This window comes from Sus scrofa, chromosome 4, assembly GCF_054392235.1.
Source record: "Sus scrofa isolate SSC_HxYL_T2T_F1_AM1 chromosome 4, Sscrofa_HxYL_maternal_Yorkshire_Landrace_v2.0, whole genome shotgun sequence".
Classification (NCBI taxonomy): Eukaryota; Metazoa; Chordata; class Mammalia; order Artiodactyla; family Suidae; genus Sus; species Sus scrofa.
The window spans coordinates 104,638,651-104,656,150 of NC_139386.1; positions in this window are offsets into that span (position 1 = coordinate 104,638,651).

Genomic DNA, 17,500 nt, shown 5'->3' on the forward strand with positions numbered 1-17,500 from the left:
CCATATTTCTAAGTTCACTGAGAAAATAAAAGCGATCAGAGGAGAAGGTCCACATCCGCCACCCCACCCCCATTCTGCTAACCCAGCTGCACTGGTGCGTACAAGGCCCCTTCCTTCCTTTACTATGAATGAACCATCCCTACTCCATTCCAAGGCCAACCCTCCAGCTTTGCATTAATGCATGCAAATAATTCTTTCCTGTATTGTTAATTTTTTCTTCCTACCAGTTATTCTCATTAGCTTACAAATATGCTTTAAAATCTCTGGTCTTACATTTTTTTCCCCACATCTTTGAAGTACTATGCTACTTTCTTCTCCCCTTTCTAGCAAACTTCTCAAAAGAGTTGTTTATACTTGCCATGTCTGATTTTTCCCTTCCCATTTCCCTCTTGAACCAACTATGATTCAGTATTCACCCTACCACTCCAAGGAAACAGCTTTGTCAAAATCATTGATGACCTGAGTGCTAAATCCAATGGCCAATTTTCCATCTTCTTACTCAGGTTCTCATCATCATTCTTCGAATATTTTCGCCATTCAGCTTCCATGACAAATACTCTCCCAGTTTTCCTTGCATCTTACCTTCTCAGTTTTTGCAGAATCTACCTTTTAAAAAAATCTCTGTGTGGAATATCTCAAAGCTTAGATACTTACCCCCAGTAGGTGGTCTCAAGCAGTTCCATAGTTGAAAATATCATTTCCACCGTGTATCTCCTAAATTTATATCTTCAATTGGAACCGTTCCCCTGAATTCTAATCTCATTTTCAACTGTCTGCTCAACAGTCTCTGCATGGATATTTCAGATATTTAATATATATTGAGCTTCCCATTGTCCATGATAAACTCTCAATCCTCATGCCTCTTCAGCTTCTCTCACAAGGTTCCCCATCAAGGTAAATGGCATCACCATTAACCTAAGAACTGTGTTGGGCGAAGAACTTTGGAATTACCCTTGACTCCTCTCTTTCTTGTGTCCCACCTCTAATTTATCAGTAAATCCTATTGCATCTCTCTTCAAACGTTATCCAGAATCAACCACTTCTCAAGACTTCCACTGCTACCATCTTCATCCCAGCATCACTGCTCACCTGGATTATTGCCAAGTCCCCTGTTTCTGCCCTGTCCCTCTCCCCCCCTTTTATTCTCAACACAGGTATTGCTTTTAAAATACAAGTAGATCCTGTCATTTTTCTCAAAATTCTCCCCTGACTTCCCATTTCAAAGAAAGAGCCAGTCATAAAGGTTGTCAAGGCCTGTGACACCATCTCCTCTTTCCCTTCTCCCTCTATTCCAGCAGCATTGGCCGCCTTACTGTTCTTGTCTGCAAAGTAGCCCCAAGGCATCTCCTCCCCTCAGGCTCTTTGCATAAGCCGTTCCCCTCTCTGGAATGTTCTCCTTGGCATGTGCATGGTTAGCTCTGTCTCTTCATCCAGATCTCAGCTCTGTGTCATCTCAGGGAGGCCCTTCCAGATTTCCTACACAAAATATTTTAGATCCACCCCTCTGCCTCCTGCCACCTCCAGCCTTAATTACATTCTGTCACCTTGAGTTATAGGGGCTGAATTCTATCCCCTCAAAATTCTTTTTTTTTTTTTTTTTTTTTTTGCTTTTTAGGCCCGCACATGCAGGATATGGAAGTTCCCAGGCTAGGGGTCGAATCGGAGCTGCAGCCACCACCCTAGATCACGGCATTGGCAGTGCCAGATCCTTAATTCACTGAGCGAGGCTGGGGGTCAAACCCACATCCTCAAGAATACTAGTTGGGTTTATAACTCACTAAGCCACAATGGGAACTCCTCAAAGTTCATATTTTGAATTCCTAACCCCCAGTACCTCAAATGTGACTATATTTGGAATAGAGCCTTTAAAGAGGTAATTAAAGAGATCATATGCGTGAGCCCTAAGCCAATATGACTGGCGTCCCTATAAACAAGAGGACATCAGGACACTGACACAGAAGGAAGACCATGTGAAGACACAGGAAGAAGGTGGCCATTGGTGAGCCAAGGAAAAAGACCACAGAAGAAACCAACATCATGCTTTTGGACTCCAGCCTCCAGAACTGGGAGGAAATGCATTGCTGTTGTTTAAGTGCCCTGACCTGTAGTGTTTTGCTTTGGTCGCCCAAGCAAACCGATCCACCTTGCCCTGGCTCTTTTCCCCCACAGTATTTCTCAGTGCTTACATGACACATGTGTGTGTTTATGTGTTAGTCTCCCTGACTGGAAGGTGAACTCCATGAAGGCAGACTTCACTTGTTCACCCGTGTGTCCCGGCACCGAGAGCAGTGCCCAGCACGCGCTAGTGCCCACACGTTTGTTGAGTGAACACGTCCTCTCTGCTGCTACCCTTCTGGCCCACAGTCATCCTTTTAGGTTACTCAGGTCACTCCCTTCCTTGCATTCCATTACCCTTTGAGATGTGGGCCCTGCTGGCCTCTCCAGCTGACCCCCTCGCACCCCCTCACACATCCCCCAGCCAGACCATCTCAAGAAAGGTAAGTCCCACTCCTCTGGCCCTTGTGACACACTGTTCCCTCCCCTGGCCCCCGACACACATTCCCTTTGCTCACTTATGCCTTCTGATCTTGCCTCTCATGTTTGTTTGTCTCTCAAGTACTGGGATGCCTGTCTGATTCATTGTAGTGTTCCTAGGGCCAAGTATGAGACTTGGCACAAAGTGGACTTCAGCAAAGGTGTATGGGTTCTGACCTCTCTCTCTCCTGTCTGCCTCGCACAAAAGTGGCTTCTGTGCACTCTTTCCCACTCACCACCAGGGGGAAGCATGGAGTAAAGGGAAACACCCAGCCTTCTCGGGGGTCAAATTCTGAGGCTAGTCATTGTTTCCTTGTGACCCTTGGACAGGTGTTTCTGAGGCTGCTTTTCCTCTCAGATAACAGGGAGATAATTATACATACCAGTTAGGGTCCTTGGGAGAATTAATTGAGTAAAGTGTAAGAGCCTTCAACCATTCATTTCTGCTCCTTGGCTATTTCTTCCCCACTAGATTCATAGCTTTAACAGGTTTCCTCAACTAGAAGGGAACATGGGACTGCTATTTCCAGCTGCTCTCCCTGCAGGCAGTGCCTCCCCTCTGCCCACTCTTACCGAGGAGAGCATGCCTGTGTGTCAGGGGTCTAACCCCTCACCCACTGGTTGTGTGACTGTGGGCAAGTCACTTCTCTAATAAGCTTATGCTTTCCCAGCTATAAGAAAATGATGTTAATATTTGCCTACCTGACAGTTTGTCCTAAGGATGGATGTGAAAAGCACTTCATAAACTCCTAACCTGCCTTGATCCCTTTCTCTTAGTGCTTTTAAAATGAGTGTGTTTTTGTTGTTGTTTGGGTTTTTGTTGTTGTTGTTTCAGGGCTGTACCTGTGGCATATGGATGGTCCCAGGCTAGGGGTCGAATCAGAGCTGCAGCTGCCAGCCTACACCACAGCCACAGCAATGCCAAATCCGAGCCATGTCCGTGACCCACACCACAGCTCATGGCAACACTGGATCCTTAACCCACTGAGCGAGGCCAGGGATCAAACCTGCATCCTCATGGATACTAGTTGGGTTTGTTACCACCAATGGGAATTCCCTAAAATGACTGCTGTTAAGGTTAAAAGAATTTCCAGAGGGGACCTCAGCCTTGGATGGCAAAGTAAAGGGCCTCCCAGGACAGTAGAGTGGTCACTGTCTTCCCCTGGATGCCGGGCTTGCTTGAGTGGGCTGACCTCCTGGGGAGTTCACCTGACAGACCCTCCTGAGGGCCTCATGGCTTGTCTCACAGAGCTCCTGTGTCTGGTAGGCACTTGGATGGAAGAACTCTTGGGGGACAAGGCCAAGTGCTGCTATGTGCTGACTTCCCTGTAATAGTTTCCTGCAGAGAGTTTAAAAGGACAGCAGGGACATCAGAACTCTGAAAGGCCCACCTGGAGAGTGCCTCAGAGCCCTAGGTCTTGACATGCTGACCTTCTGTATTCATCGTAAGAAACTCAGGTCTTTGCAGGGATGCCTGGCCTGCTTTTCCCTTAACTGGAATCCTCTAGGGCACTGCCCATCTTGGCTGCAAAGGCACAAATACTTTGTTTGCTATATGCCAGGGAAGTATCATTCTTTAGCTTTGGGGCCAAGAGCTGTGGTTCATTGTGTACCCTGGCGGGGCTTGAGTCCCTGTGGCTGGCTGGGCAATTCTCTGGGGAGAGGGCTGTGTGCTCTGTTCAGACCCTGCCCTCTAGTGGTCAAGGGGACGGGCCATGCGGTCCTGACCCTCCCAGTCCACCCTGTCACCCTCTAGGAACCTGGTCCCTGTCTAAGGGTGGGTAGAGAGAGGGGGGAAAACACTTTCCCTCCAAAAAAGCTGATCTCCCTGAGCTCCTTTCTTTCCACCTGGCTTGTGAAATGTATGCTTCCCTGAAGGTGGGAGGTGGGTAGGGATAAGGGCTGGTGGCGTGGCTCACAATCCCCATTCCTGAAACAGAAACCCAAGCTGATGGGTGAGGACTTGTACCACCTGTGTGACCTTGGACGTTCTGTTAACGAGGCTGTGTAGCCTCATGTATAAACTGGGACTCTAATATAGTGCCTCTCTCACAGAGGGGTCCCAGGGAGCACACACAAATAGAAAAATAGAAAAGGTGATATACAAACATGAGGCATTGCTCAGATTATTGTCAGAAAAGCCTCTTTGTAGCTCCTTCTGAGAGTTCCTCTGGCAGCCAAGGCAGTGGGTAGCCAGTCCTGGATGGCCTGCCATTGGGGGTTAGATCCTGGTGACCGTTTTAGAGGTGCTTACACCACTTGTTGGGCGGTGAGAGCACCCACCTTGGAGTAAAGAGCCCTGAACTTGAAGTCCAGCTTTCCCACTTTCCTGGGCTCTGTGACCTTGGGCAACTCACTTAAGACGGCCGAGTCGCTCTTTGTTTGCCTACTGAGGATAATGATGCCATCTGTGGGTAGGTGGGGGCAAGTGTTGGAGGGTGGACAGCAAAGCAACTATATAAAGGCTGTGCATCATGGAAGCTGCCTAAGTGCAAATGATGAATCTGCATCTGCATGTCTTGGGGGCTTAGAGAAAGGAGAATTCAGCAGCCAACTACATGCCCAGAAGTTTGAGTCGCTCCTTATGGTGCAGAGATGTTTAGAGATGGCAAGCGTGTGCTTTGAAATCAAAGGTAGGGCCTGGGTAAACCAGCAAAGGAAATGTGCCCTGGGGTTGGGGCCAGGGTTGGTAGGGCTGTTTATATTGGTCAAAAAGCAGAGCGTTTTTCCCTGAGGCAATCTTTCCACAGAGGAAAATCTGGATTTGAGAGAGATTAAAAGTCTCAAAGGTAAAGGAAAGATGTAAGGAAATGGCCTGCACTGACTCACTGCAAAGGACAGTATTCATCAGAGAATTAATTTGGAAGGAAATAGAGTGTGAAATAGCAGCCAGGCTTTCAACTCTGGGCACCGTGGCCTTAGAAGCCCAGTCAGTGCTTCAGAGCTTGCCAAGGCCCAGCCTGGGAGCTCCCTCCAGAAAAGCAGCGGGGGGATGCCCAGAGACCACAAATTGCTGAGCTCGGGAGGAACTGATTGAGTGTGTAATTAAGGGGAGGGTTGTATAACACTTGGGTAAGTAGAACTTGATGGGGTCAAACCAGCAGGGCTTCTGGGAGATGAGAGAGCAGTCCCTGGAGCTGTTAGTAACGGAAGCCAGATGCATAAAGCTAGACACAGCCTACCTAGGCCTTGTGGAGAGAAGGATGGGGGAGATCAGGAAGGGGAGGGTTGAACGAGTGACTGCTCCCTAGATCAGAGTGTCCCCAGAGTGTCCCCCACTGCTTAATGCCTCAGGGGTTGAGTTCTAGGAGAGAGGTAGCATTATGGGGCAATGGGGAAAATCCCCAGAAACTGAAGAGCAGAGAGGCCGGGACTTGGCCAAGATCACAAGGGGGATGCAGTGGCTACCGAGTCCCAACTGTGGGTCCAGAGTTGGTCTTGGCCTATACCAGTGATGGTGACAACTAGAAGGAAACTGCCAGGCCCAGGGTGTAGAGGGGGCAGCTTTGATCATGAGTGGAGATTAGGAAAGAAAACTATTCATGGCATATTCGCAGACAAAAATGGTCATGTGTAGGCTGGCTATAGAAGCAATTAGGCATACTCATAACTGCTTGAATTCCTAGAGCTAAATCCCTAGCATTCCCTCGCACACAGGGGCCCACGTGGTAGGCCTTTGCCCATCTCTCCAAACTCATTCTCTACCTTTTGCTGTCCCCTCAGTTCTTGAGATGGTTGCTCCTTCTTGTCATTCAGGCCTCAGCTTAAATGGGACTGTTTTCCACAGGAGAATATTTCCTTATGTGTTTATGTGTATGTTTAATTTAGTGTTTATTTTTTAGAGACACAATAGAAACCCAGTGGTTTAAACACACAGGCTCTGGAGCCAGACTGCCTAGGCTGATGCTCCGTCCTTTAGGATCTGTATAATCTTGAGCAAGTGTCCTAACCCCCTCTGTGCCTCAGTATGCTTAGTCTGTAAAATGGGAATAATGATAGTATTGTATTTACTTTGTAAGATTTTGTGAGAATAAACATGTAAAGTGTTTAGAACAATACCTGGCACATAGGAAATGCTTGATAAATGTTAGGCATTATTGGTATTAGTATTCTCCTCTGTCTCCCCCTCTCAAATCAGCAGGAACCTTGTCTGGTTTGTTCACGGCTATGTTTCTCCAGCATATACATCACGACTTGGCACATAGTAGGGCCTCAACACATACTACTTGAATGAATCTGCTGAATTAATAAAGTAGCTAATTCAGTCCGCCATTCTTCAGGGAGGTGTTTCATGTTGTATGATAGGCCCCTGCCCTTTTGGATGTGATTTCCAATGGTTTGTACAAAATACAACAGAATAAACGTAGAGAGTGCAGGCTAGTCACATTTAGTAAAGGCCTAAGACTGAGAGGAATAGCTTGTTGAATGACTGAATGAGATGAGTGAACAAATGTTAAATGGGTAAGATATGTCCATGTTGATATCTTTTTTGGGCTCCTGGGCCAAATGTTGCAAAACGAAACTTGGGATAACGGCAGAGCTCTTGATCTCATGGTCGGTTGCCCGCAGCAGGATAGGGGAGGTAGTGAGCAATTTGTTCAGTGTGAATCAACAATATGATGTGTTCCTCAAAATTCTCAATGTGCTGGAGCTGTGCTGGGACCTGGAGTGAAGGAAGGGATGTGTTCTCTCCTGCACAGCTTGGTACACACGCCGAGAGCTGTGCTCAGATCTGCGAGCCAGGCTTGCCAGCAGAGACAGACAAATATGTCAGCTGGTGAAGGCCATCAAAGGGGATAGAGGAAGGGGCTGAGGGCACATCAAAGATTTTATTTATGGGGCCCCAAAGATCACTCTCAGACCAGTATGTAAGCTACAGAAACCTGTAGGCTTTAGATCAATGTAAGGATAACCTTTGAAATAATCAGAGCTGCCATGGATGAACTTGGCTACCTCCAAGGGCTCCTGTCATTGGAGAATTTTGAGCTTATGCTGGCATTTAGCCAGAGTATTGGAAAGGGGTACGCACCAGCCGGGTATGGAATAAATGGCCTTTGAACTCTCTACCCACCCTAGGAACCTATGGTCCTATGATTCCATAGCATCCTTCATTCCCTGTGAACAGTCTGAGTCAGAGGCAGGCCTCATTTTGTTTTTCATGTGGTCAAGGATGGGGTTTGGTCCTCTGATTTGATGATTCTGAACTTTAAAGAAGAGGGAAGTGCTTGGGAATCTGGTGACCTCAGTGTAACCCTATTAAAAGTATTGCTAGTACCACTTTGGGCCGGTTGGCTTTGAGACCTCAGGGAGTAGCTGCTCTTGAAAACACCTTCTTGCTATTGCTGCCACCATCCCACCTTGGAATGTCCGGTGCATCTTTCTCTAAGGCTTTTCTGGACTGCTTTCAGTGCTCAGGAGAGCATCAGGAAGGCTCCCTGCATCTCTCCTCTGAAAATAGAAACACAATTTCCAGCTCCAACTAGAACCCTCCTACTGCCCAGCCTGCGCACATCTTGTGAGCTTTTGAATTTACTTATCAAAGCAGTCATTTCAGATCTTCTCTTTCTGCATTGCGAGCCCTGGGATGTATCTCCTAAATGCTCTGATAGCTCAGCTTGTACTGGGCCTGTGCACCTATGTTCTCTGACATCAGTCTCATAAAGACTCTGTGACATCCTTGGGGTTCCCTTCATGGCTCCATGGTTAACAAACCCAACGAGGATCCAAGAGGATATGGATTCAATCCCTGGCCTTGCTCAGTGTGTTAAGGATCCAGCGTTGCCATGAGCTGTGGTGTAGGTCACAGATGTGGCTCGGATCTTGTGTGGCCAGCGGCTACAGCTCTGGTTCGACCCCTAGCCTGGGAACCTCCATGTGCCTGGGGTGTGGCCCTAAAATAGCAAAAGCAAAAAACAAAAAAAAACAAAACAAAAAAAGGACTCTGTGGCATCCAAATGTAAAAGTGCTGGCTCAGAGAGAGCAAAGTCAGTGATCTAGGGAGAGGCAGAGGCCGGACTCAGAGTCCCACCTTTGCCCTTAAGGTCAGCTTGGTTTTTCTCCGCATATCCCCACCTGTGTCCTCTGACAGGTGGTTTTCCTTTTGCTTTGCCTCCTTCACCACATGTGGTACTGTCTTCCTTTCACTTGCCGGTATCTTCCTTTCTCCAAAGCTTCCCTCTGCCTGTGCTCTGGCTCCTTTTCTGCTTCTTGTGATCTTTTTGCCAAAGAAGGCAGGCATTCTCTTGCATCCTCAGTCCCTCCCACCCAATTGGTTCCTTCCTTCCTTTCTTAAAATAGTAATATTTCCATGATCTTAAACTATATTTCTGTTTTCCTCCTAGCTGTCCTCTTATTTCTCTTGCCTAGGACTGCCAAACCTGCTGAGTGTAGGTAACTCAGTGTCTCCTTGTCTCTTACATTTAAATCCTTTTCCCTGATACTTACCCTTGCAGACTGGCTTCCATATTTTTTCTGCTTTACCAAAACAGTACTCTGGAAGACCAAAGCATCATTTAATCAATTTCGAGACCCATTCTTAGTGTCCTCACGTTCCTGATTCCTCAGTGGAATTTGACCCATGGACTCTCTCCTATTTCTTGAAAGCCACTTTCACACTCCCTCAGGATCTGTACTTTTGTAGCTACTCCAGTGACTGATTCTTTTCTATCTGGACAACTATTTCCCCATTAACTACATGAGAGAGGTGGGCTAGATCATTTCTAAGCTTACTTCTTCTTATATGAATTTCAGTTTCTTTTGCTGGGACTTCTTCCCCCTCTGACTGCACCAGTCCTTCCTGACTTAGTTCTTGGCCTTCCGTGTGGCTCTTCTTTCTCTCACTCTCCATGTGGCCACGCATCTCCATAGCCAGTTCAAACCTCTCATCCCCTGCCCTTATTTCCAACTGTCCACACGCAGATGCCACACCACCCCTTCATACTCAGTATTTCCTTAACCCCCAGCAAGCACTTCTCCCCAACGCCTCAAATTTTTATCCATGAGACCCAAGGCTTGGGTGAGGTGGAGTGGGGAGGGGAAGCAAAGGACTTTTAAACTATATTCTGAGACAAGTAATAAAGTAAAATATAGACCCAAGTAGCTAGGAGAAAGGATTTAATAGAGGAGAGAGACAAAAGGAAATCATTTAACTCCCAATTCTCCTCTTTCCTAATAAGTCTTTCCTGAAAAGGGAACCAACCTTCAAGCCCCAAACGGCCAGACCTTGTTAGGAGGGCTCAAAACCTCAAAGAGGTGAGCACATAGCACCAGGTTGCTTTTAATGACTGCAGATCTTCATATCCAGTGAATAATACCCCAAGATAGATAAAGAATTATAGATGTTGCTTCAGAGAATTATCTATGAGAAATTAAGATACTCTCAGATTTTTAGTCTCAGAGAGCCAAAATGCTAAAGCAGATGTCCTAATTTTTTAAGACCCATGGAATGTTTGACTCAAGAAGTCCTTGGCCCCCAGTAGAGCCTAGAGTAGACTCTTAAGCAAATAAAAGTCTGTGAGCACTTAGGGAAGAATGCAGTAATTACCATTTGGATCGGTAGTTAGCTAAACTATTTCTTTTGTTTGGGATAATAGACCAAAACGTCAAAGATTCCCAAGAAATTTGATAAGATCGTTTTGGTTAGCTTATGTTTCCAGTCTTAGCTGATGGTAGCTTCCTTTTCTTCTTTCACGTCAGTTGTTCAGTGTCTGACTTCTTCAATCAGTGCTCTAGGAGCATGGTGAGGGCAGGATGGAACCATTCCTGACCAATTTACTGCCATACCCAGAGTTCTTAGCTTTGTAGGTACTGATTTAAAAGAATTAACTGCTTAATGGGTAGCTGGAATACCCTGAGCTGGATGATGGAGTTATAGGTGATTGCAAAAGTACGCTTAAAATATTAATGAATTTTGAATTGATGTCAATTTAAATATTGCCTCTAATTATAAAACTTTTAGAGGAAAACAGGGGAAAAGCTTCATGACATTGGATTTGGCAATGATTTCTTGGATATAATACCAAAAGCACAGGCAAGAAAAGAAAAAAATAGGTAAACTGGACATCATCAAAATTTAGGGAGTTCCTACTGGTATCCATGAGGATGTGGGCTTGATCCCTGGCCTCACTCAGGGGGTTAAGGATCAAGCATTGCCATGAGCTGTGGTGTAGGTTGTGAACCCAACTGGTATCCATGAGGATGTGGGCTTGATCCCTGGCCTCATTCAGTGGGTTAAGGATCAAGCATTGCCATGAGCTGTGGTGTAGGTTGCAGACAGACGTGGCTCAGATCTGTTGTTGCTATGGCTGTGGGATAGGCAGCTATGGCTATGATTCAGCCCCTAGCCTAGGAACCTCCGTATGCCATGGGTGTGGCCCTAAGAAAAAATTCTAAAAACTTGCACTACAAAGGACACTGTTAACAGTGAAACGGCAGCCCATGGGAAACACAAATCAGGTATCTGATAAGGGACTGATACCCAAAATGTGTAAAGAACTCCTACAACTCAACATACACACAAACCAATTCAAAAATGGGCAAAGGATTAAACATTTCTCTAAAGAAGATATACAAATGGCTCATCAACACATGAAATAATGCTCAGTAAGTATCACTAGGCATCAGGGAAATGCAAATCCAAACCACTTAACACCCACTAGAATGGCTACTATTAAAAGAAAAAAACCCAGAAAATAACAAGTGTCGGCAAGGATGCCAAGAAATCGGAACCCTATACATTCCTGGTGCTAATGTAAAATGGTACAGCCACTGTTGAAAACTATGTGGCAATTCCTCAAAAAATCAAACTTAGAATTACTGTACAGTCCAGCAATTGCACTTCTGTCAAAGAAGTTGACTTACATTAAAGATCACTTGAAGGGAAAAAGTTAAAGGGAAAAGATCATTAAAACAGGAACTCAAATAGATATTTGTATACACAAGTTTATAGCAGCAGTATTCCCAATAGCCAAAAGATGGAAGTAACCCATGCCCATAGAGGAGTGGATTTTGAAAGAGAGTTATAGTCACATCATTGAAACTGACAGTATTGCTGTCCTGAATGTAGCCAGAACACAGACTGGGACTTAAACCCCCATGCCAGAACTCGAACCCGGCCTAAACCCAGATTGGGACTTGAACCCATGTGCCAAGACTCAAACCCAGCCTAACCCAGTGTGGGACTTAAACCCACGGTTTTAAGTTAGAATCACTTACCCTGTGTCTGGACTCATGGAGGTTCAGGTTCTTCATGGCTCCACACAGAAGGAATTCAGCGAGAGACAAAGTGATAGGCAAGAAATAGATTTATTAAGATAGGATGCTTGTAAGACGTGCAAGCAGGCAGGCATGGAAGCTCTGCCCTGAGGATCCAGTGGGCTACAGTTTTATCTTCCAAGGGGAGTGGGGGTTGGAAAGGCCCACCTCTTCCTTTCTGGGAGTAGTAGCTCCTCCTTAGGATCCAGTAAGGCATGTATTCAAATCCACAGAAGAGTGGTCCTCAAACTCTAGCCCTGGGTCTGAATATGAATGCAGGTCTAATCCCATTCCCGCCCCCTGCCCAACGACCTGAGGCAATTCTCAAGGCTCCACTAAGGAAGCAAACCTGCCTTGTTCTGATGGCTTTTTTGAGCAATTTCTTTACTTACAGCAATCTCCCAATGTCCCCTAAATTTCCCTCTTATCTGTGGTCCTTTATTGGGACTTCAAAAAATACCTGTGTCTACTCCATCCCTATCTCCGTGACCTATTATTCAGCCTTAAAAAGGAAGGAAATTCTCACACTTGCTATAACGTGGATGAGCCTGGAAGAAATTATGCCAGGTGAAATAAGCCAGTTGCAAAAGGACAAAGACTGTGATCATTCCACTTATGCGAGGCAGCTAGAGTAGCCATAGTCACAGAGGTCTCTCTGCGAGAGACTAGAATGTGGATACCAGGGACTGAGGGGGAGGGAGGAGGGCAGGAATGGGAGTTACTATTTATTGGGTACAGAGTTTCAGTTTTGCAGGAGGAAAAGAGCCCTGGAGAGGAATGGTAGTGATGGTGGACCCATAACGAAGTACTTATTGCCACAGAACTGTATGCTTAAATATGGCTAAAATGGTAAATTTTATTTATTAATTACCGCAATTTATTTATTTATTTGTTTGTTTTCTGGTCTTTTTGCCTTTTCTTGAGCCGCTCCCACGGCATATGGAGGTTCCCAGGCTAGGGGTCGAATCAGAGCTGCAGGCCTGCACCACAGCCACAGCAACGCGGGATCCGAGCCGTGTCTGCGACCTAGACCACAGCCCACGGCAACCCATTGAGCAAGGCCAAGGATGGAACCCGCAACCTCATGGTTCCTAGTCGGATTCATTAACCACTGCGCCACGATGGGAGCGCCTCCGCAATTTAAAAAATAGGTGAAATGAAAAGAGTGACTCTAATTGTGAGTGTCCAGACTTCATTCCGGGCCCTTTCGTCACCTGGATATAAATCTTAACAGTTTTGCCTTTGATAGAAAAATTAGAGGGAACCAGTGCAAAGAAATTTGGAATAAGTTTCTAAAGAGTTACAAATTTCTGAAATAATAGCTTAAAATTGATATTGAAACTAAAGAGGAATAACTATAAAATTCTGAATTCAGTATATAAGCAAAATTTATACAGGATTGGGGCAATGACTTATTTACATGAAAAAGATCTTGGGGTTTTCATTTCCAAAGTAACCCCATAGCACAAAAAAAAATTATTTAAAAGATAAACATTTTCCTATTAGTAGAACTATGTTCAGATAAAAAGAAGTTAACAGTCGCCCTGTGCTCTGTGCTGATCAGAAAATACTGGGGCATCAAACACTCTCTTCTGTTCTTGGTGTTGTAATTTTAAGGAGTTTACAAACTTTACTAAAGCAGGATAAAACTGTGAGAACTGTTAGGGGAAACAAAACTAGATTTCATGAGTCTTGAGTGATGGACAAGGAGGTTGAGCCTGGGTAAAAGAAAATGAAGAGGAACAGGATAACTTGTTTTCAGCTATTGGAAAGGCTGGTATGTGAAATAGGGACTGTCTTTATTCTGGATTTACTCTTACGAGCAGACTTGGGATCGATGAAAAGCTAAGAGAAGCCTGATTCTTTGTGTGGCAGGATTTTCTAAATATTAGAACTGATGACATTCGATAGCATGGCCTCCATTACCCATGGCCGCCTATTGGGAACGCTGAAGAGCAGTAGGCTGGTCCTTTCCAACACCTCGATTCTAGCTTCAGTGTCTCAGTCTTGGCATCACGTTTGACTCCTCCCTCTTCTTCCCCCCAGTAGCTAATGACATCAGGGGGCTCTCCTTTTCTTCCTTCTCAGCCTTCTTGGCTTCACCCGCCACTTGGCAGCAGCCTCAGCTCCTCAACCCTGGATGCCTGGTGCCTGCTACCAGTCTGCTCTTCCAGCTTTGGGGCTGCTTGCTGCAATCCACTCTGCACGCCCCTGCTAGGCTCATTTTATAAAATATTTACCGTGTAATTCCTCTGATAAGCCCAAAGAGTGGTTTCCCACTCCCTCCCATATCAAAACGAAATTTCTTTTCTTGGCTTTGGGGGCTATTCGTCTTTTCCCTCTCTTTTCAGTTTCACATTCTATTATTCAAGTGATCTATTTTGGTTAAGCTGCTCCCTTCAACAAACGTCAGCTGGCCTGATTGTCTTCACCTGTTCGTTCCCACGTCCATTCCCTCATTGATGTTGTTCCTCCGTGTGTCCCCACCCCTGGCCTTATCCTAGGAACGACCTCATGTACCACAGCCACCCCAGAATCTTTCCCAGCCATCCAAACTCACACCGATCTTTGCTTCCTCTCATTCTTTTAACAAATAGTTGCTGATCCCTCTTAGGGTGCATGTTCTGTGTTAGATGCCAGTGAACACATGAAAGTCAAGAAAAATTCAGTTCCTAGCTTCATGGAATGGGTGAGACAGAATAAATAATTGATATAAAGACACAAACAGGATGTTGTGCTACAAAGTGTGTGTGGGGGGTGATGGGTGGGTATTTTGATGAGATAATCAGCAAAGGCCTTTCTGAGGAGGTAGGTAACAAATAAGCTGAGACCTGAAGGATGTGAAGGAGTCAGCTATTGGGAAGGGCCAAGAGCATGCCAGTGCAAGAAACCAGCATGTGTAAGAGTCCTGAGGCAGGAAGAGCTTGGCACACTGGAGACAGTGGAACTAGAATTGTTTGGCTGGAACACAGCGAGTAAGGGGAGAAGGGCATGAGGTGAAAAAGGAGAGTGTCTGGGGCCTGGTAAGCCCTGTTAAAGTCTTGGATTTTATACCAATTATATTGGGAAGCCATTAAAAGGTTTTAAGGAAGGAATTGATGTATATGATTTATACTTTTTTTTTTTTTTTCTTTTTTGGCTGCCTCATGGTATGATCCCAAGCCAGGGATCAGATCCGAGCTGCAATTGCAAACTAAGTTGCAGCTGTGGCAAGGCCAGATCCTTAATTCACTGTGCCAGGTGGGGGATCAAACCTGCATCCCAACAGTCCCAAGATGCTGCCGATCCCATTGTGCCACAGCAGGAACTCCTGATTTGTACTTTTTAGCAACTTTGGCCACTAAATGGAGAATAGATGGAAGGAGAGCAAGAGCGGAAGTAGAAGTTAAGAAATGAATGAAATAGACCAAGTGAAAGATGGCAGCTTCAACTAGAGTGATGGAGAGAAGTAGATGGATTTAAGATAGGTTTTGGAAATGAACATAAAAGGATGTGCTTGTAGCTTTACATGAGGAGTAAAGAGTCAAAAAGGACTCCTATGGGTCTGACATGATAGCTAGGTGGATGGAATGTATCTTACATAATGGTGTATGCAGATGAGACTGGGGGGAAATTCAGAAGTTAAGTTTAAAACTTAAGTTTGAGGTGCTGGCAAGACACTCACAAGGCCAAGGTGCCAGTTGACTGTGAGTCTAGAACTCCTAAGAATAGGCTGAGAGAGAGAGAGAGAAATTGTAGACTTATGATCATGCAGATGGTATTGAGTGATTTGTGACTGGATGAATTAGAAGAGTAAGCAGAAGGCCTAGGGCCAAGCCCAGGGCATGTTTGTATGCTGATAGGAATAACCGAAAGGAAGGAAGGGGAGAGATTAATGATGCAGGAAGGGGGTCAGAGGCATGATCACAAGACCAATAACTGCCCTCTGCCTGTCCCTGGTCTGTCTGTATTGGATGGTTTAGTGATTGTTTCAGTATGGACCATGAACATGGAATATGGAAGGCTGAGAATAGAAGGTAGTCCTACCTTGCAGTCATTGCTAGCACTTTTCAATTCGATGTAGGTTCTTTGTAGGCGGCTGTTAAACTTTCCTTTTACTCCACTCTACCCAGCACCATGCAGAACATAAGATAAATGCTTAATGCTTCTTACAAGGCCCTTGCTGAAACCATGGATTCTGTTACCAAACGCTAAAGATCACTTCTTTCCTGGGCCAAGTGCTGCCTACTCCATACTTTGTATGGATGTGATCCTTGTTATTTCCTTATTGGTATTATTATACTTTTAAATAATAATGATTACATTTTAAAGATCTTGTGGACACTGATAGAAAGGAAAAGAATTATAGGGATTCGCTAGCTTCACAAGGAGAAAAACAATCTCATCTTTACGACAGTGTACTGACATTTCAAAACTGGCACTTAATTATTTACATACTGTAGTATATTAAAGGTGCATATACATCTGTACAAATAAATCTGTGTGTATAAACGTTTTTTAATAGCTCACCTACTCACAGGATAGAGAACTCCACCAAAGCCTGGGAGACCTTTTGCAGTTTGGAGAACAAAGTAAATCATGGCAATTCATGATCCCCTCAATGCAATGGTGATGACTCAGTGTCTAGCAAGGTTCTGGGCTAGCCTGGGCTGTATTTGACACTGGGAACTGAGCAAGCCAGAGACCAGCGCTCCCGAGCTCTTAAAGCACAGCTGAAGCACGTGCTTAGATCACACAGATTTATGGGGACAGGCGGGAGGCTCCAGGAAAAGAAACTCATGGTGAAGCCGTGGGATTGTTTTGTGGGAAATGGGGAAAATGAAAGCTCCTGGAAGCTTGGCAAAGATGAGAAATAAACACAGGCTCCCAGGAGTCTTTCAAAGAAAGAACTTGGGCTGTGGCAAAAAAAAAAAAAAAAAAATCTTGAAAAGTTAAATTCACCCTCAACCCTAATTAATCAGACATGGATTACCACTGAGATTTATGCGTCCTTTGTGCCTTTGACCCTAGCTCTAGCCATGGGTGGTTGGCACAGAGCTGTGGGCAGCCTATATGAAGAACCGAATTTCCCAGGCTCACACCCCAACCCAGTTCTGCCCAGTTCTGTCCCCCCCCCCCCCCCCGGCCGCCGTAGGGAAGACCTGCACTTTCCTAAGGGTGGGTTTGTTTTGTTTTAACATGTTCTTCGGAACCCCAGGGTCCCTCATAATTGCTTCAGGCTCTGAGGGGGGATTTTGCAAGGGAAGTCTGAGTTCTTGTATGTCGGGTGAAATAACTATTTTTCTATGCTTTAAATATGTGTGAGAAACTAATTTCTGAATCTTGTCTTAATCTTCTTTCTGCAATCATATACTTACCTTCTTCCTCTAGCAGTACTGGTTGCCAAGCACAACTAAGCACTGAGCCAGAAATTTAACAGTTGAAGTGGTTACCTATAGGCAGAAAACCGATCACGTCTGTTACAGTAACAGGGAGAGAGGCTTTTTTATTTACATAATCCTCATAGCATACCTTCCTAATTTATTATTTAACTTCCTCCAATAGAAAATATTTGGCCACAAACTGGTTTCTGTGCTTTATAAACTGTTGCTTTAAGTGTATCATTAAAATTTTACCAACAAATTAAGAGTCCATGACTTTTCTTAAATATAAGAGTTTGTGACTTTGAAAAAAAATTACTGGTTTGGGTTAGAGGAAAGAAAGTGGCAGTAGG